Raw genomic sequence first — 21,816 nt, 5'->3', positions numbered from 1 at the left:
TTTTAATATTCTGAAAATAGTTATTCTGAAAAAATGAAACGAAATGTATGAAACGAGCTGTGATCATTAGGTAGCTCTCATAGGGAAGCACAGTGACTTATTCATGATGAGTGTACTAAAACCACTTTCAGATGCACAACATCTCTCGCACCCTGAGCTCTGTGTTATACACTAGGCACATCCTTGTGGACAAAACAGACCTGTATAGGGACTGAACACAAAGTCCTTTAATCACAAGGAAGCTCTTAACTCAGGCTTGCTAGGCCCACAGAATCATGAATATGAGCCACCTAGATAATGCCCACAGCAACGATCTTCCTCTTCAAGTGCACCTGAAAATACATTTTAAGTTCAATTATCATTCTACAATTTAAATAGGTTTGGAAATTTAAATACTTATTTTTTGCCACGTTTCAACTTAACATTGGCTGAGTCCCTACCCTGTTCCAGGACCTGTGCCCTGAGTATAGGTTTAGTTTCCCAGGGAGAAAGCTGAAGCTGACAGCTACTGAAGAACTTACTCAAGGTCGCAAAGCTAACAAGTGACTGAAGTTGGAAGCCACACAGTCTGTTTCCTTGTATCGTTGCTCTACTCCATGAAATGGAGGGGAGTGTGATGAAATTTTAAATTCAGCTCAGATTAGTCAAGGACATAACTCAGAGTGGATATTCAAAGTCAAACTTCTGCAGTCATACTGCATATTGGAATACTGTCCTGGAAAAATGCTGAGTCTCAGTAATTGATGTCCAAAGGTTCTGTGATAAATTATTTATGGGAGGAGAAGTTTTTAAAGAGAGAAAAGAAACAGTGTGCAAAATTGTGCTAGAACCCTCACATCATTAGAGCCGTTTCCTGGCCCCTTTCCCCTTTCTTCTTAAGGTGAAAGTATAAAACACGTTCTGATTGCAGAATTCTTCATTCTCTAAATTAGAAATCAGCTGTCACTAATGGAAGTGGGTGGAAATGGAAAATTGCTGGCTGCTGGCAGGGGAGGAGCCCAAGAGCTGCCACATGGCAGCCACGGTTAAGGAAAAATATAGAATACGGTGTAAAAAATACAGGCAGTAGCCAATATCAGGAGGTCAGTTGAAAGCTTTGGGTATAATGAAGTGTCCAAATGTAAGAGCTGAGTAAGTATCACCATAAGGAAAGCATCAGGAATGAGAGGAGGCAAGAATTTAAACAGGAAATGTGGATGAAATTAATAGAAAATACGGACTTGGGGCGCCTGGGTGGCTCAGTCATTTGGGCGTCCGACTTCGGCTCAGGTCATGATCTCACGGTCCGTGAGTTCGAGCCCCGTGTCGGGCTCTGTGCTGACAGCTCAGAGCCTGGAGGCTGCTTGGATTCTGTGTCTTCCTCTCTCTGACCACAGCCCCCATCTCGCTCGTGCTCTTCTCTCTGTCTCTCAAAAATAAACAAACATTTAAAAAAAAGAAAGAAAAGAAGGATTTAGCTAGGAATAATGCTGTGTAAGATGTTACAATTCCTCTGTCACTCATTACCATAAGACCCAGTCATAAATATGACAAGAGACAGGGAGTTTAAATTTTGGTGTACGTTAAAATTCTTTTTTCAAAATAGTTTCCACTGGTCAATGGTATGTTTATGATTTTTCTAGCTTAAGCTTCCTACCTTAAGCCTCACCACTCCTTTAAGACATTTTTTATTTATTTATGTATTTATAAACCATCTACTAGATTCTGCATTTATCAGGAGAGAGTTGACAATGAATAAGCCCAATGACTGTATTAGCATTGATCAGTTTGTCCAGTAATCAATTGATCAAACAATTGATTAGTTTGTCCTGCTTTGTAGCAAAGCTGTTGACTTGGAGGAAAAGAGAGTCCATAGAAGCAGAACAGCATTAAGATTTGAAGGGGATTAAGTGTGGTGATGCATTGGGGCACCTGGGTGGCTCAGTCGGTTGGGCATCTGATTTAGGCTCAAGGCATGATCTCACAGTCTGTGAGTTCAAGCCCTGCGTTGGGCTCTACACTGACAGCTCAGAGCCTGGAGCCTGCTTCAAATTCTGTCTCCCTCTCTCTTTGCCCCTCTTCCACTTGCCCTCTGTCTCTCTCTGAAAAATACAATACAATACAATACAATACAATACAATACAATACAATACAATACAATAAATTTTTCCCAAAATGTGGCGATGCATTGCTGATAGAGGCTGGAGGGAGAAAGCTGATTGGTCTAGACTACATACACAAGACAGAATCACACATATTTTACTGAAATCCTTGAAGTCAAGTGTGTTTTAGAACACAGAAATTTTCAGCATTTAGGTTGTTCATCTTCCTTAACCATGGTTCTACAAAAACTATAGAACACTAAAGTTTAGACTCATAACAGCTACTTTGCAAATAGAAGAAAATCAGTGCTCACTGAATTTAATATATATTAGGTATGTTACATGTAAGCTGCCCAGTAATTTAAATAGTTTTCCTAGGCAATGATCAAGTGTCAAGTTTACCTATCCAGGTAGATTAATTTATGATTCATCTTGATGTACCTAAGAATCTTTTCTATTCCATTATCAAATATACTACCCGCTCCTAAAATTATATATATATGCAAATATATAAATATATATTATATGTAAATTCATACTATAATATGTATACTGTAATATGTATATAAGATATTATGTATATGTATATGTATACATATATACACATATACGCATTTATAATTTCATATGACAAAATAGTTCCCTTTGGTATGCCATTATGCTTAGGCTAGTGATAATCTAAAAAAGGATAGGAATGACTTATGTTTGTCTTTGCCTTACAAGTGTTAATCAGACCTTCTACAGATTACTTAATTAAGGGTTTTGTGTGTGGTGGGGAGGAGAGATACATTCAATAAACATACACTTAAAACAGACGGTAGGTCCAATTTGGGATGCCATTCATTCATTCACTCACCCATTGTGTTTTGTGTTCTTCCCAAATGTCAGGGACTACTCTAAGTGCTATAGATACAGTTAAGGGTTATATTCAAAATATTTAACCACTTGTACTATGGATATCAATTAATCAGAACAGACACTGACCAAATGGCACTCTAGGAATGACTGCATATAAAAAATAGTCTCTGCCTCCAGGGGGCTTAGCATTTATTGGGGAAGACTGATGAGTTAATAGGCAACAGATCTAACAAGGGTAAACACAGGACAATAAAACTTCTTCAAATAGTCTATGAAGTTGTTTTTTCCTTATTTATATTCTTACCTACTCCATAATTCTTGACACATTGAAAACTGATAATCCAGAGGAATCCAATTAGCCAAAAATTGTTATCTTCAGAAGACAATTTAAAATAAAATCATCTTTAGGGACTTTTTAAGAGAGTTAACTTTTGAAGTTGGCAGCTTCTTTTTTTTTTTTTTAAACAGGATATAAATCTCTCATAGCTGCTAAATCATCCATTTAAACCTACCTTAAAGATCTGTTGCTTTCAAGGTCCCGTATTTGTTACATAGCATATTAAGATTACTGCATAGATCATATTTCATGTTAAATATGCTTTCAGAAATTGCCATGATTGAAAAACATCAGAAACTGAAGCAAAGAAAATTATCCCATTTTTATTCGAATCAACCAACTAAATTACCTCCTGCCCTACTTGCTATGATTTGGAACCTAGTCATAAATGCTCAGAAACAAATGACTTTAAGGAATTTTGTTTGTTAATTTCTAAGACTTGAGATAGAAAATCCTTAGTATGTTAGCCTCTTAAACATTTTCAGGATATTAATTAAATTACTGATTATTTTTAAATTGAAGAATTTTCCCAAAATGTAAATTTTACCCCTGTAGTCAAATATCAGGATATCTATTTTCTAAAAATATTTCCGGATATGGACAAAAAAATTAGAAGTCAATCCCTAATGCATAAATAAAAGCTATATGCAGTTTTAATGTTACTTAGGAATACAAATAGATATATAAACTAATTAAATTATGCAAAAATACACCAGTAGACCCGCGACCTAATACGTTTCCTAGGTGGCCCACCTCATTCACTGAAATACCTGTTTGTCTTCTTACAGATGTCATACTTCTCTTATGCAGTCTCCGTGGTGCATTGCAGATGTTGCTTTGATTCATAATTTCCTCTAGGTGGCGATATTTTCAAAGAAGCCACGCCAGCACACCCACCTAATTAGAGAATTGAGCTATATCAGCACCCAGTATTTACACCTTACTCTAGCTACTATTTTAATCTCCACAAGACGAAAAACTACGATTTGGGACACCATAAGATTTTAAGTTCTGTCTCCAAAATCTAACAAATTGAAGAGATGGGTATTATCCACTTTAAAATTCTAAATACATGTTTGAGAAAAGATGTTTCAAACACATTTGTTTGAATTAAGCTAAGATTTTGATTTGTTAAGAGGTGACGGAAACATGTTACTCAGATTTTAGTTTCTGGACTGTCTATAACCTGTTTTCTAAAACCCTGACATTATTATTTAATCTGATGCTTCCTTGATCTCTTTAGATTGGTACTTGTTTTTTTCCACACTATCCACAATTGCTCTTTTGTGGGTATTCCATTGATGAATGAGGAAAAGTTGGTAAATAGTGCTAATCCCACTTCCATTTTAGATCCTTCCATAATCTATCAAAAAGAGAATGAGACAGGGCGCCAGGGTGGCTCAGTTGGTTAAGCATCTGACTTCAGCTCTGGTCATGATCTCATGGTTTGTGAGTTTGAGTCCCACTTTGGGCTCTGTGCTGACAGCTCAGAGCCTGGAGCCTGCTTCAGATTCTGTGTCTCCCTCTCTCTCTGCCCCTCCCCTGCTCACTCTCTGTCTCTCTGTCTCTCTCAAAACTAAATAAACATTAAAAATTTTTTTAATTAAAAAAAAGAGAGAAAGAGACAATAACACAGAAAAGACTCCTTTGATGTAGATAAATGGATGAGGTGGAAAGTACTCTACAATTCAGAAAGATAGGACTTTTTCTTTCCTTTCCCACCTTCTTTGGGTAATAGATGTCTTTCGGGACCTTCATCCAGCCACACTTGCCATTTGTATATATAAATTTAGCTTTCTTCTGTTTTGGAACTTCACCTTTTGCTTCTGTTTGTGTTTAAAATTTTCAGAGCTCCACCCTAAGGCTTTAACCTTCCAGAGATGTGAGGCTCACAATGATGAAGCATGACTCCAGTGTCTCTCTCCTAAATGCTGTCACAGACTAATTTGTAGGATCCAGTAATCCTTAAAAAAAAAAAAAGAATATAGAATTAAAGTACCAATTAATATTTATATAGCTATTTGCAAGGCATTTTCGCATTTTTTATATACTTTGATATTTTGAACAAACCTGGGTCATCAGAAAGCAAAAGTGATCACCATCCCCATTTTACAGATAAACCTCAAAGGAGTTAAGGTCTTTCTTTGGGGTTAAAATTGGTCACTGAAAACCCAGGCCCCAAAGCCTTTTGTTTTTCCTTCGTAAGCCCCGTAAGCTTTGGCTATGTCCAGCCGTTTACAGTAAGACTCAAATTCTGTCCCTAGTGCCTTCCTTTGGCCTGGACCTGACCCCACACACCATGAGCACACTGCTGTATTCAGCAAGAGGAGTTTCGATTTGAAGTGGTTTGTCTTGGAAGCTTCCGGGAGAGGATTTATTGAACCAACTTATGAGAACCTCCCAGCTTTCTGATTGGTGCCCTGAGCAATAAAGGTAAGCACTGGGGTTCAGGACACTCACACTAAAACTTCTGCCGGCATTCCATTTGGATCCTTGACAAGGTAAGCTCCATCTCTCTCGCAATCTTCGCCTTGGCCACTGCCCAAAAGGCAAAGCCCATCATCCCCTGCGGTTTGTTTATCTGCCCTCACCTAGAGTCCCACTGATGTCCCCTCTCTCTCGTCCTGCCCTCCTTTGCCCTCCTTCTGTGATCTTCCTCTGCTACCTCTGGAAACCTCCAGTCAGGGCCAGTTACAGAAATTGTAGGGCTCAAGTGCAAATGTGAACGTAGGGCCCCTTGCATGAAAAGGCAGGGGAAGAAGCTCTTTCCTTTCTTCTGTGCTCTCTTTCTGAACCAGTCACAGTGGTTTTTAAAAAATCATTCCTTAATGTTTATTTGCTTATTTTCGAAAAAGAGAGAAAGCACAAGCAGGAGGGCAGACAAAGAGGGAGACAGAGAATCCCAAGCAGGCTCCACGCTGTCAGCACAGAGCCCGACGTGGGGCTCAAACTCACAAACTGTGAGATCATGACCTGAGCCGAAATCAAGAGCTGGATGCTTAACCGACTGAGCCACCCGGGTATCCTAAAAAGATACTTAAGTGTCCTATTCCCTTGGGTGAGGTACAAGTATAGAACCTCATGGGAGCCCAGACCCTGCCGTTGCACTTTCGGTGTGGGGCTTGCATTCCTCACCCCCTATTCATCCCCAAGTCCATACATAGGCCCTCAGTGGGGGCAGCAACAGTCACTGATCGGTAGGGGTAGTGGGGTGCGGGGAGCAGGTGGCTGAGGCCTTGTCCAGGGAGGCAGGGAGGCAGGACAATAGGTGAGCCGAGGTTCTAAGCTCTCACACATTCTCCATCGTCCCATCAGATTTCATTTACAAAACAACTTGAAAGGTAAGATTATAAGAATTTCAAGGCAATGTCCACAGAGTGTTAGAGAGCAAGGCCCCATTTGAGGGCATTAGGAGCACACTCTGGAAGCTCACCTGCCCCATGAGGGGAGGCCTTCCCAGCATCTCTGTCTTTTCTCACATGGAACCTTCTGTCTTAAATCCGGTGCTCCTCCAAGGAACGCGGCTTCCCTTGAAGCTGCCTGAACATACACTGCTTATTCTCTCAAGTTCATGAAGACCAGCGTGAGGGTGGGAGGCATAACTCCTGCTCTGCAATGCTGCCCACTTGTAAACCATGACTCTCAGCCTAATGTGAGTAAGCACCACAGCAAGCACATGACCAAGGCCCTTCCACACTTTTCCTTTTCATCGATCAGGCACCCATACACTCTCCAACTTGCAGGGATCATTGTATCGTCTCCAGAGCCCAATCTTCCTCATCACCCCAAACCGTGCCAAACCCCCTCTCTCTGCTGGAAACCCATGCCATAATAGCTATTTCACAGGCCCCTGGCCTCCACCCTACTTGTCTTCGTGTCCGCCATGTCACTTAATTTTGTTGTCATATCTCAGTCTTGCCGTAATCAGGGGCCACAAGACCAGTAAAATCTTAAATGTTCCTTTTCTATGGCAACTCTCTTCTCTTATTTTGTTCTCTAGCCCTGAAGAGCAGCTCTTCAAGAGAAGCACAACTTTTTAGGGACGAGCAAGGGAATGGCTTCTTGCGATGGAGTAGAGAGCAGGTTTTGATTTGGGCCTCAGGGTTTTAAATTGTCCCATATCAAATTGTCTCATGTTTCATGTTTTAGTACTTCTGTAGTTGATGTCATGTGCTTTTGATAGTGTTATCACATTTCCAACTGTTTTATACATACACACGCAGACACACACACACACAATTTCCATTCTAGAAACTGGAGGAAAGAAAACGCACTTTCTTCTCCACACTCCATCCTGCCAGCCCTCTCCATGGTTGCCCACTACACATTTTTCTTAGATTTCACTGAGACTCTCAGACCCACCAACACTCATTTTTCTTTCACTCTGCCAAATCCTTCCTGGCTTCATTTTAATTAGTAATATGTCTAAATTTCACCATCTATCACTTGACCTGCTTTCTTGAAAATATCCTCAAATCCTTTGTTGTTGTTGTTGTTGTTGTTGTTTTTGGTTGCATCAGCCCAGAAAACCAGGAACTCAGGGTCACTAACAATGATTAAAAATAGTACTAAACATTCCATGCTTCATATGTCTCGCCTTGGTTTTATCTAATTTACTCTTCGCAGTGATCTTATGAGGTGACTATAATTATCCTCAATTTACAGCGAAGGAAACTGAGGACCGGCAAGACTCAGGTGACCTGTTCACGTTATTTCTGAAGTTAGAATGTGTGCTTCCCAAACTTGAGTAAGTGAGAATATCATGCAGAGATCTTACAAAATATGGTTTCTGGGATATCCACCTTGGATATTCTGATTTGGGAGGGTTTGCAAGTGGTAAACGAATCTGCATGTTTGACAAGCCTCCCAGGTGATTCTCTGAGGCTCTGTTGAGGTTCCCATGATTGTCCTTTCGTTAGGTTTTTATTTGGATCTCCCCTGGAAGAGGAAAGACTATGTGGAGGAGGAAGGCAGCTTAGGAAGCCCTCGCTCTTCCTTTGGATCCTCACAGTCCTATTATTATTGCCCTCCTGCAAGCGAAGTGAGATTAGAAAGATCTGTGTCCAAAACCAAACTGACTTTTAAACACAAATCATACAATGAGTAATAGACCAGCTTTGTCAATTATAGGAAAAATAGTCTTATTCAAGTTATTGACACAACTTGAAACCATAGCATTAATTGATAGCAAATCGAAGGGTTTTTCTTTCTGTATGGATTCCTTTCTTTTTCTTTTGTTTTTGTTGTTGTTGATTTTGACAATTGTGACTTTTAATAAAATTCTTCAATGGTATTCTATAAACTGTTACAATATTTCTACTTCTGACCATGAGAAAGTAAAACAGGCAGGGACATGTACTGGCTTCTTTGTATAATTATTCACCTAGAGATTATAAGATAGAGGAGTGACATTACAAATTTTGTTAAAATGAAACATTATAAAAACATCTTATCATTAAACACGTGATTTTTAAATATATCAATAGCAGAAACACCCAGCATGTTTGTTTAATAGCCTGTGATTTTTCTTTTTTTTTCAATTTTTTCAATTTTCATTTATCTTTCAGAGAGAGAGAGAGAGCGTGAAGAGGGGAGGGACAGAGAGAGAGAGAGAGGGAGACACAGAATCCAAAGCAGGCTCCAGGCTCTGAGCTGTCAGCACAGAGCCCGACGTGGGGCTGGAACTCACGAACTGTAAGATCATAATCTGAGTCGAAGTCAGACACCTAACTGACTGAGCCACCCAGGTGCCCCTTTCTTTTTTTTTTTCTTTCCTGTTTTTTTTTTTTTTAATGTTTATTCATTTTTGAGAGAGAAAAAGAGAGAGTAGGGAGGGACAGAGAGACAGGGAGAGAGAGAATTCCAAGCAGGCTCCGCACTGTCAGTGCAGAGCCTGACCTGGCACTTAAACTCACGAACCCTGAGATCGTGACCTGAGCCGAAGTCAAGAGTCAGACGCTTCACCAACTGAGCCACCCAGGAGCCCCGATAACCTGTGATTTGTCTGACTTGCTAATAACCTATATGTTGTAAACCGTACTGCCTTTGAAAGTCTGGGACTCTACATGCATTGCAGGGTGTTTTACCTTTCCATAATTCCCTTACTTGCATGTTCACCTGATTTCACTGCATTCATAGTATTCAGTGTATCTGGAGAACTTCTGAAATGTTACATTCCATTTTTTTCCCTTATGTCAGTGGCTGCTTTATTAGATGGAGACAGCTGGGATAACATATGTTTCTTTAAAAGAAACCTTTAAAATTTAAAATTTGAAGAACACACTTTAAAAATCCACCAAAAAGTAGGGTGAATTTTGCCTCTTATGAGATTTATGAGATATTTTAAAGGATTTAAACACCAGCTTGTCAGAAGCCATACCCGACACTTGAAAGCACATTGCAACAGGAATTAAATCCAGAGATCTTTTCATTAATTTTTGGTGCAGTTTCATGTAAGTCATTTAAATCATTATATGCCTTTATTTACAAATCAGTGTTAATAAGGCTTGTCTGGGTACCTCAGAGTATGTATTTCAAGACGAGATGAAGCAATGCAAGTAACAACCGATGGATGAAGAGTGGGAGACAAGGGCGGGGAAACACAGTGTTTACCGGACATTCATTCTGTTTACTGGTCATCCATTTGGTGTTAGGCACCAGGCCAAGCACATCACATAGATTTTTCCATTCAGTCTTCACAATCGCTTCCATAAAATAGACCTATTATTCCACATATTAAGGCCAGGATAGTAAGGCTCTAAGAAATTAACTAATTTGCTTAAGGCCAAAAAGTAAATTGCAGAGCCCTATTGGCAAATTTTTTTGACTCCACCTTTCACACGTATCAAGAATCAGTCACTTCTCACCACCTCCACTGTTGCCACCCAGGCACAAGCTACCACCAAGGCTTGCCTAGGCCACTGCAATAGCTTAACTCCTATTCTATTTTTGCCTTTGTCGCCCGACAGTCTGTTCTCAACACATGAGAGGGAGCCATTTAAAATTCGTCAGATCATTCACACCTCTGTTCAGAAGCCTCAGATAACTTCCTAACTCATTCAGAACAAATGCCAAAGTCCTTAATAAGTCATAGACCCCTATGCATTATCTGGGGTCCTGCCTCCTGATATTTCTTTGGCTTTGACCTCTTAGGAGTCTGTGCTTTGCAGGCTCTAATCCAGCCACACTGGCCAGCTGTGTACATCCCCACGCATTTCCCTCACCTTGCTCTTTCTCAAACACTGCAGTCATGCTCCTTCTTGGGCCTTTTGCATGGGACTGTTCTCTCCAACAGAAATTCTCTGTCTCTAGCCATCGACTTGTGTCTCTTCCTCGTCTTGTTCAAATACTTGCTCCAACGTCACCTTCTTAACAAAGCTTTGTCTAAATTGCTTCATTCCCAAACTTGCTCTCTCCCTTGCTTTATTTTCTCCTTGCAACACATCACCATCTGCCACAGGGAAAAAGAATATATTATTTTGATGACATCTCCCATTTCTCCACTAATAGATAAACATCGTGGAGGTAGGCACTCATGTGTTTTCACTGTTGTATCCTTTTGGGGAGTGTCCTGAGGTTGAGCTCCTTTCTTGTTTTGTTGCTGTTGTTGTTGTTTTGCTCTGTTTGTTTGTTTAATGTTCATTTATTTTGAGAGAGAGACAGAGTGCAAGCAGGAAAGGGGGAGAGAGAGAGAGAGAGAGAGAGGGAGACACAAAATCCAAAATAGGTTCCAGGCTCTGTCAGCACACAGCCCGACAAGGGCTCGAACTCATGAGCCATGAGATCATGACCTGAGCCAAAGTCGGATGCTCAACTGACTGAGCCACGCAGGCGCCCCTGAGTTCCTTTCTTGTAATTGCTCTTGGATGAAGGAGATATGCCTCACCAAGGTAAATGCCTTCCCTGGAGAAGCCCCCACTCAGTGACCAGTGAATGAAACGATGAAGAACCAGACCCCTTCCCACAATCTGCGACAACCATGAGGGGCCATCTAGCTCAAGAGCTCCCAGGAGACAGGCCAAGGCCCTTTGTGCAACCACGTGTTTACAATTCATCTTCTCCCTCTGCCCAATTTTGCTTCTCTCACTTTTTTCTAATTGTTGTTCCTTAGAGTACAGCCCAATAAACCTCCTGCAAGCAAATTTCCATCTCAGATGTTCTTTCCTTGGGAACCCAATCTATGCCCACCACCAACAAAAATCATGTCAAACAGTAGGCGCTTCAACAAATATCATTTCAATAACTAGGTAAATAAATCAATGAATGAATAAACTAGGATAACACAGGTTCAGAACCTGTATTCCAGAGTCAGAAAGATCCTGCATGTGAATCCCCACTCTACCTCTCAATTCCTGTGACTTAGAATTCCTCACTTAACAATTAATTTCCCTCATCCATGAAAGACATTATACCAGTATCTTTCTCAGAAACTTTTTGTTAAGATTAGATGAGAGAAAGCTTATAAGACTCCCATCCTAGTAAACGGAACATTTAAGTTCTTAATAGATGCTATAAAAATAATCATTACTCTTACTATTTCTTCAAGAAATGTGGCCAACTTCCTACATCAAGAGTTATTTCTTTCTGTCGCTTGATTCAAATCTATTACCAGGTGAGAATATGAAGAAGGAAATAAATGAAGACACTTACCTTCATCATCCCTGGGACAATATACATGAGAGTAAAGGTGGGGAACACAAAAACAGTCATTATGGACACAGGTTAAGTAGACTAAATAAAACTATAGTCACAGACTGCTTGATCAGAAAAATAGTGGAATATACCAGTAAGTATTATAATTCTGTTAGGACGGTACTGGACTTAAGTTAGGCTGTCATCTAAGTGATTCTAACAGTTACATATGAAGGAATATTTCAAGATCTCTGGCTAAAGTTTATTCCAGTATTTAATAACTCAGTGCCATCAGATTCTCCTTCAAATAACTTTTCATCTGTTTCTAAAATTTTAATCTATTGCATCCAGTTTTGGCTACTATACGAATACAGGACCACTGATCTCTGTCTTTTTTGAGCCTCAAATACAGTATTCTAATTAATCGATGAGTTATTTACTGAACCTTGTGCCAAATACTGGACTGGGCTTGAAGACAAGTTCTAATTCACGTTCCTCCTTGCTGTTCTCTGACCTCTTTGGAGGCCCAGAGTCCCTTTCATCTTTTATAATTGTCTCATTTTCATTTTTGTAGATTTTCTTTGAATGAGCTCCAATTTCTCTACAACTCTCATAAATACTTCAGGAAAGGCTTGATTATTGCCAAATATGGGAGAAAGATTACTACTCATGATAAGCTTGTCATACTCCTATTAATATACTCCAGCATAATGTTAGCTTTTTAAAAAATTGCTTTATGCTGCTGAATCATACGATTTGTGTTAAATGATGAGTTTTAAGCCATTTCCCCCTTGGTATTTGAGCACACAAAGTCTTTCTTAAATCAATTCAATTTGTTTTTTTGTTCCTCACTGTACTTTCATTTGAGCTTGGTAAATCCAATCCTACTTTTTCTTTTTAGTTGTTTTTTCTACACTTTCAAGCTGAATTCTCTCTCTCTCTTTTTTTTTTTTTTCCAAAGAATTGGCAATTCTTCCTATACCCTTCCTGGTTTAATTCAATTCAACACAATAGTTGGCACCTACTATGTGACAGGCATGTGCTAGATGGAATTATGGGCACAGAATTATTAAACATGAGCTTTATTAAGAAGTTCTTAATATTTCAAGAGCCAAAATAGAGAAATGCACGCATTCAGAGGGAGGTCAGTAGGTGGCTTCCTGGTGGAGGTAATGCTAACTTGAATTGCAATGATTAAATAGGAATTAAATAATGAAGAAGACGGGAGCCCAGCCTTCCAGGAACGGGGTAGTTACTATACAATTACAAGTTTAGAGACTTAAGATAGTAAATGTATGGGGAGACTATAAACAGCTTCTCATCACTAGTACAGAATGCAAGCTGAGGAATCATAAGAAACTTTATAAACATCATTTCAACCTAAGGAACTAATAAAATATTATCTAATCTTTGGCTGGCCAGTGGTTAATCACCCTTAGTACCATTGATCCTCATTATTTGCAGATTCCATGTTTGTGAATTTGCCTACATGCTAACATGTACCTGTGACCCCAAGACCAATATCCAGGTGCTTTTGTGGATATTCACAAGCTTGTGCAGAGTGGTGAAAAGTTAAGTCGACCAACCCGCACATTCCCAGCTGAGGTCCGACAAGATGACTCCCCTACTTTCTTATTTCAGCTCTCCTACTCTAAGCAAGCATCCTTTCTGAGGTCTACTTAGTGCCATGTGCGTTTGTATTTTGTGCTTTGCTGATTTTTCTACTTAACATGGGCCCAAAGTGTAGTCTGCATAGTTCAGGAGCGCTGCAAAGTGCAAGAAGGGTGTGCTGTGATTTCTGGGGAAGATATGGATGTTAGCTAAGCTTCACAATTAACAAGGCTAAACTAATCGGAAGAGAACCCTGTCTCCACACAAAGTCACGGCCGTGCCCGAACTTCGACTTTTCCTCAGTATGGAGGGTAACTTGGCATTTCGTGATTTCAGCGCATTGTCAGTACTGCCAACCCATGCTTACCTTTGAGCATCGCTGCCAGTGAAGTCCTCGAGTGAAAAGTGTCGGCAGGGAATCTGTGCCAACTACGTACAGTTCCACCAAAGTGGGCGTGAATTGTCTTTGTAGATCTTCAATGAGTCTTTATCGATGGTGACTATAATGGCGGTGACGATGATGACGAAAATGGGCAAATGCTGCACATTCACCTAAAATGAAGCAGCTGCACCCAGACTAGGAAAATACATGCTGTGAGGGCACGTTCAATACAACTAAGTCAATCTGATGCTTAACAAACTGCTTCTTCACGCACGGCTTTGTACTAGGATCGACCATGGGCAGCACAGACTCTGTCCACAGGAAGTTTGCAATCTAGTGGATTTGTGAGGGTAAGACCGTTGTTTACAGTGATGTATATTAAGGAGACATAAAGAGAAGGGATTAAAGTGTTACGGAGTTTTAATGGTGATCAAAATCATACTTGGTAGTGGGGGAAATCTCTAAAAACGCTTACGAGGGAGATCATAAGGGAGATCATGTTTGAGCTAACCTTGGAAAGAACATGATCAAAGCCAGGAAAACATGAGGCATTCAGAGGAGAAAGCATCCAGCTTGCTTTGAGTGCAGACTCTGTGAAGGTAAGAAGCAAGAAATGTGACTAGAAAAGAAGGCTGCACTCAAATGCAATTGGAAGTGTTTGAGCAGAGGAAAAATAGCAGGAACGCTCCACCTTTGGAAGTGTCATCTTTTGAGAGAGGGCTGGAAGAGGCAGGTGAACAGTTAAATCATTCTGGATGCAGATCCTGAGGGAGATTTTGAAGCCCAGGGACAGGTGGCTGCAGGAGTAGTGGAAAGGGGGCAGACGTGGCACATTTTGTTGCGCCTGCACACACGGGAAGCTAAGTCTTACAGAGCTGAGTTCTATGGGCAGAACGGGTTGATGGTCATAGGAAATTCAGGAGAAGCGCCTGACTGGATTCCATTTTATACAAGTTGAGTTTCAAAGTATCAACAGATACGTAAGTGAAAATACACAAGTGGACACTTGGCAAATTGGGTACGGGTCATGAGAGAAATTGGAATAGGATTGGTTATTTGAAAGACATCTGCTTAAAAAACAGTCTTAAATCCTATAAAGTGAAAATCCTTTCACGAAAAAGTGAAAGCAATCAAAATATGTCCCACATGTAGAAATGTGTATATAAAAATATATAGCATACATACATGTGTTTAAACGTGTTGTCTCACTGAATTCTCGGTGTAATTTTGTGGGTCAGTTATAGATTGAAAAACGGGTGGAAACTCTTTCATTTAGAAATCAGGAAGGAAAAACTAACCCCCCCCCCAATTAAGGAGAAACGGAAGAAAATGAGGGTGGAGGGCAGTGGAAAGAGCTCTTAAAATTCAAAGGCTCTTTCCTTGTTTTGCCTTAACCAGGTGCCTATTATTTATTTCTTATGTAGCCTGCTAGACTAGGATTCTAACTGGTATTCCTGACTTTCTTTCAGTTCATCAATGCTCCATTCATCTGCTAGAGTGATCTTGAAAACGTTGCTATAATGTTTTGTTCCTCTGCTTAAATACCTACAGCGGTCCCTCCTTTCTTATCACAATGTCAAAGCCCCCTGAGTTCTCATTCCCAGCACCCTTGGCTCTGAGCTCACTCTGGGGCACTTGGCATTTTTCAGACCCAGCAATGTAGGTTCAGATCTGTAAAACATTTCTGCTGTTGCTCGTTCCTGCCCACGAGCTTACCTCCTCCCAAATACTAGCAAAATCTTATTTAGCCTACAAGTTCCAGATCAAATGTAACGCCCTCAGATGCTTTTCTGATTTCCATATCCCGAGCAAATGTTCAGTCCTGTGTTGCCCAAGTAGCCAGCCCCGAATGATGTTGGATTTACAATTCTCGGTGCTCATGGGAACCTGACAGGATTGATTCCTTTGAAGGAATTGCATAAAACTAAGCAACCAAACATGGAATAAGTCTAGGTTTGTTTGCTCGCTTTTAAGTAAAATATTAGGACACGTGTAAATTTGAAGCCCTATCTATGTTAATATCAGAGTAAACTTAATTGAAAACTGCCTTGGGTGTATATGAAAGCTACCAAAGTGTAACCAGTGTTTTTTTGCATTCCGTACCACCTAGATTTGCTCAGACATGAAGTATGTTACGAAGAATGGTGGCTTCAGCAAACATTTGCTACAGACAAGGGACTACTTTAATGTACGCCTATTGTGAAAAAGATTATAAAGAATGGTTCTTTCAAGCAGTCCTCTGTTATTGCATATACACAATCAGATTATAAACATTTTCTGTAAGGCCATGTTTGAAACAACTTTGTGGATGTGAAGTTATAAAATAACAACAGTGTTTAGTTTGATTCTTTTGGGACGTGACTCAATATGCAGTTTCAGAAACACAAACTGAACTTCTAATTATTACTCAGTGGGCGTGATCTTAAAGCCCGCCGTCTGCCTATCGGTTGAACTCTCTAAACCGATAAAAGGGTGCTGTATTACTGAAGACACAGCACAGGCAAGAAAAACTTTCAGAGCTTCAAGCCATGAAAATTACATTTCACTTCTGCCCTTTTAAAAATGTGTATGAGATCCAGCCATAGACCGTCTCACAGCAGAGTCAACATGCCTTTCCAGGCTTTACTACCAAGCAAGGGTTTTATAATACAGGCAAATTATAATGCAGATATGTATTAAAACTGTTGAATGAGGACAATTTGTACCTTGTACTTTCCAAGAATTTTTCCAAGAGACTTTTGTTCTTTTTTGTTACAGATCTAGGCAAAATTAAATAAAAGTTGATAGCTTGAGGAAACAAACTTTACAAAAGGCAAGCTAATTAAAATATTGCTGAACACTGAAGAAATTTTGACAGATGTCTTATTTCGGCATTAATTCACAACTTCAGACCTTAACGAAAATTCTACTCCGTCTTTTGTTCTTGCCGATATCCAAACCCTCTCACCCTCTGCTTTGTGTAAAAGTGTTTCCAGGCAACCCCATCATAACTATTGCTTTTGTCTCATACCCTTTGTCCACCTCAATTCTTTTGTCATTTCTGTTACATAGATAGGCAACTCCAACTATACCTTTGCTACTTACGGAACCTATTTGGCATTGGTTCATCCTATCTAATCCTATTCTCTCGCATTCATAATGGGTAAAAACATAAAAATACATAAGTAAATCTCTCTTCCCCCAAAACTATTTTTGAACCCCTTTCCTTTATCACCTTTATCTGTCTTGCAGATAGATAAACACTCCTATTCTCCCCTGCCTTTATTTTTTCTCTAATGACAAACTAGAAGTTATGGCAGGGGTCAGCCTCCTCTGTACTTCATACTGCTACTTCTTTTTAAATTTTTTAACATTTATTTATTTTTGAGAGACAGAGACGGAGCATGAGAGGGAGTTGGGGGTTGGGTTAGAAGCAGAGAGAGAAGGTGACACAGAATCTGAAGCAGGCTCCAGGCTCTGAGCTGTCAGCACAAATCCTGAGGTAGAGTTCGAACTCATGAACTGTGAGATCATGAACTGAGCCCAAGTCGGATGCTTAACCTATGGAGCCACCCAGGTGTCCCCGTACTGCTACTTTTAAGGACATTTAATGTATCATGTTAAACAATATATATTTACCAGATCCAGTCCATCTCATTTTGGGGTATCAATCTTTTAGAATCACTCTTGCTGCTGTCTCCTCACATGTTTCTCCTTAAGCTTGTTCATTGCACCAATTTCACCTGCTGACGCACCCAGTTTCCTTAAGGCTACTTATTCTGCACAGAACTACTGTCTTGTGACTCATCATGCTGGAAGTAACCATTAGAAGGTGTCATATCTCCTCTGAGATCTCCAACCCAGCACCTTCCCTCTTCCACCATAGGTTACTTTCAGTTTAATACTCTTACTCAGCTGTTCTGCAACCTAATAAGCAATAATATAATTAAAGCATTTAGAATCTTAAAATAACAGAGGTTTCTATAGCAGTAACCTTTTTTCTCTCCTAAACTTTTGGCTCAATTACTTCAGTACTAGCACAATCAAAGCTCTCGTCTTCCTGAAACTTTTCAAGCCACTGATGTCAAGTCCAAGTCAGAATTCCTTCCTAGTAACCACGGCCTAAGTTCCCCTAACAAGCCCACAGAGTAATCCTTAGGAAAGATACAGAACCACAGGGAACTGAACAATTAGAGTCTTGCTTTCCATTTTTAGCTGGCCTTCACCACTATCTGGTACTCTGATTATTCATGTATAATTAATTCCCCAGTGAATTTTCCATACTTCCTAGTCTAGGTCTGCTGAAGGGTAACTGGAAGTCCTCAATCTCATGGTTCCTTCAATCCGTATAGTTGGTATTTAGATTTATTTTACAGAGATGCATTTATTTGTCATAAGCAATCAACACTAAGGCCTGAGACGCTAACACTGTAAGAAACTAAAAGGAGGCTCGGGCTGAAAACCAATCCACACCAGAAGATTCTAACATGTGTTACGGTGGGGCAAAAAAAAAAGTTATAATTGAGAACTTTCTAGTCCGAGAGAAAGAGAATGAAGTATTTTAGGTCATCGGTATGAGGAAGGAGGTTCAGGAGGGTAAAACAGATCCACCTTGAGGGACTTGGTGAGAATCCGGAAGTCATAGAAAAGAGATCTGAAATATAGTCTAGGGAATATGGGATAGGGACCAGAAAAATGAGGCTTCAGAACTCAGTTCCAAAGAAAGTCGATGCATTATCAGGCAGAGCCTGAGACACGGGGCTCAGAAGCAAGAATGATCTTGATGCCAAATAGTGCCTTCTGAGGTCAGGAGCTTAGAGCTAAACTATTCACAGGACGCAAGGGGTGAACTAGGTCCACAGTAAGAGTGGAAACGCTCCTGGGAGCGTTTAGGAATGGGAGCCAATAGGAATGATAATAAGGATGAAGCAGTGAAGAGAATAGAGTGAAGGAGCATCTTAGCACAGATGCTTGTATCCCCTTTCCTTCATGTCTGTGCACCGACGCATATCTGTATCTGTTTAAAATTTTTCTTCAGATTCACAAGAGGAAATGCCTCTAAATACAACTAACTGTTGCGTTTGTTTGATTGTTTTCTCAGACAAGACATTTTGCTTGCAGAGTCCGTGGAGGGTTTCTTTAAATATTTTAATTTTCTCTGCTTTGAGAACTGGGTCTTACACCCGCACGACTCGTTATGATTTCAGTTATCCGCGCATGTGGTATTTTAAGGGCCATATTACGAAGGGGAAGACACCTGGAAACTTATTCTGATATTGTCATTTTACTGCCCTAGGATGGGAGATGGTCTCAATTTAGAGGCCTTCAGTTGCTCTTCCCCTGAGAATAGCTGTGGTTTCATTGAGTTCCTCTTTTTGTTTGACGTTTAATACTTGATACTTTTCGCATGGATTAGAGTATCAAAACCACTCTGCAGAACTAGAGAGGCTCATTGGAAGGTAATTCATAGCAAAAAAAAAGAATCAAAATTATAGGATGCCCTGTGTCTCTAGTAACTGAGGCTGCAACAGCCAGTCAACTAATCTTTTATTTGCAAAACACAATATTTTATTAATAAAAATAAAGGTAACTATTTCACCTGGATTGTAAACCACACCATTCTATTCTCTTCTAGAACATTGTTCCTACAATGCTCTTTTTAACAGTCTCATATGGGTTCCTGACCTTCTGCCTTCAATTTCCTCTAGTCTCTGCCCTTCCAAAAAAATTAAAGTCATTTTTTTTAACCTGACTGTACTTCCATTTTAACTCTCGCCTTCCTCTTTCTTAGCAACTTTTTTAAAAGTTTATTTATTTATTTTGAGAGATACAGAGACAACGCCAGCGGGGTGGGGCAGAGAGAGAGAGAGAAAGAGAGACAGTGAAAGAGAGAGAGAATCCCAAGCAAGTTCCATGCTCAGTGCAGAGCCTGATGCGGGGCTCAAAACCACGAACCATGAGATCATGACCTGAGCCAAATCCAAGGATTGGGCATTTAATTGAGCCACCCAGCTGTCCCTTTTCTGGCAGTTTTTAAGTCAAGTACCTGCCATTGTCAGACAATCTTGAAGAAATCATACTAAGTCATTTCAAACTCTGTCATTAATCTAAAACAGGGTAACGAAATTTACATGTCTTCTTGTAATAAAGTTCTATAATTCTAAAAGTATGTTTTTAAAGATTTGCAGGGGCACCTGGGTGGCTCAGTTGGTTAAGCATCCTACTCTTGATTTTGGCTCAGGTATTGATCTCACCGTTCACGAGTTCAAGCCCCGCATGGGGCTCTGCGCTGACAGTGGGAGCCTGCTTGGGATTCTCTCTCTCTCTTTCTCTGTCTCTGTCTGTCTCAAAATAAATAAATAAAATAAAAAAATAAAGATTTGCAATTCTAGAGAAGGTTAATAATGAAAACCTACATAAGAGTTAATTTGGTTAAACTCCTTATTTTATAAAGGAGAAATTAATTATTCTTTAGGATATAGTATGTGACTGAACAATATTTTTACTCATGATTTATATTTGCCCAATTGATAGCATCAATATGTAACATTTAAACTACTAAATAGGGATCAGTAGCTACTATTTTGAAGAAAATAAAGCACAACTCTATAAATGTATATAGAGTAATACCACTCTAACAATACTATATATTTTTTCAGTGTATCTGGCATTTAATACACCCAGTAATTATTGCACAACATTTCAGATTGAGAAATGTGGGCATCTATTGTGTATGTCAATTATGATAGTAGCAGGTATAAGTTTTTTGGCCTATTTACTCCTTTACTGGGTAGAATAGGGGACCAAGGAATGTCAAAAATATCCAACACGTATATAGTACTTACTGTGTGTTCAGACAGTGTCCTGTTTTTTAAATATATATTCTATATGTATCAACTCATTCAGTCTTCACAACAACCCTAGGAGATACCTATTTTAGAGATGAATAACCTGAGGTTCAAAGAAGTCAAGTAACTTGCCCAAGGTATGTGGAAAATTTGGAATTCGAATACAGGCACTGTGGACCACGTTTTTATTCTAAGGGTGCTTTCTTCTGCTTCACATCAGGATCCTCTTTTCTGTCCATCTCTTAGCTTTGCTTGTCTCTTCTTTGCTCGATTAACGTGCTGTCTCTCCCACTTTGTAAAAATGGCCACCTGCAATACTGATGGAAAGATACAAATTTTCCCTTCCCTCCACATGAAAAGTCCAGGCGGGGAAAGTAGTCAAGTTAACCTAATCGCTGCAGCCAAGAAAGTGCTGTGATTGGATAGATTTCAGTCACGTGACAAGCTTTTACCCAGCAGAGATCCATCCCATTAAAACCGCTTCAAGACAGATATTAATTTTGCTAAATATAGCAATCTTTGAAGTAGATTCTAGAGTGGGCTAAATGAGAATTGAGAAGTATGAGACATGAACTTACCCCAATCCCTGTTTTGAATTTTGTTTTGTTTCGTTTGTTTCTGGCAAGTATAATTCAAACCCAAATTTTGAAAGTCAAAGAGAAACCCACCAGATTCCTTGTGTTCTCAGTTAACTCAGCTGACACAGTTCTTTCCATCTGGTCCCAGGAATTCTTGTGGTCCCATCTTTCATGATAATCTTGGTATGGTGCACATGCTACTAAATATATTGGTAGAAAGAGGGGAAGGAAAGAGTTTCAGTATACCTTATGAGCGCTTTTCACTTACCGAGGTTTTTTAGAATAAAAACCTGGTGAGGAGCTGATTTTTTTTCTCCAATTCCCCTATACATCAGACTAATGTTTCCTTGAGTGGAAAATGATACAAACACAGTTTTGTTTTTTACCACAGAATCCTTGGGCTTTATACATTTTATGATCTATATACTATAAAGGTTACTGAATTCTGCTTGCTCAAGAATGCTATGCTTATTAAATGAGATAATGTATGTAAAGAACCAGAACATAAGAA

General features: G+C 39.7%; 1 long non-coding RNA gene across 4 annotated transcripts in view; it reads left to right on the top strand.

The window, feature by feature from the left end:
- Positions 1-21,816, top strand: part of LOC122240408 — a 79,044-nt gene that overhangs the window by 9,732 nt on the left and 47,496 nt on the right. For all 4 annotated transcript variants that reach the window (XR_006220128.1, XR_006220127.1, XR_006220126.1 and 1 more), the window contains exon 3: positions 5,541-5,709. This is a non-coding gene — a long non-coding RNA (uncharacterized LOC122240408). The remainder of the gene's footprint in view (positions 1-5,540; positions 5,710-21,816) is intronic.

This window comes from Panthera tigris, chromosome B4 (assembly GCF_018350195.1).
Source record: "Panthera tigris isolate Pti1 chromosome B4, P.tigris_Pti1_mat1.1, whole genome shotgun sequence".
NCBI classification, from domain to species: Eukaryota; Metazoa; Chordata; class Mammalia; order Carnivora; family Felidae; genus Panthera; species Panthera tigris.
This window is presented reverse-complemented; position numbering and strand designations above follow the sequence as displayed.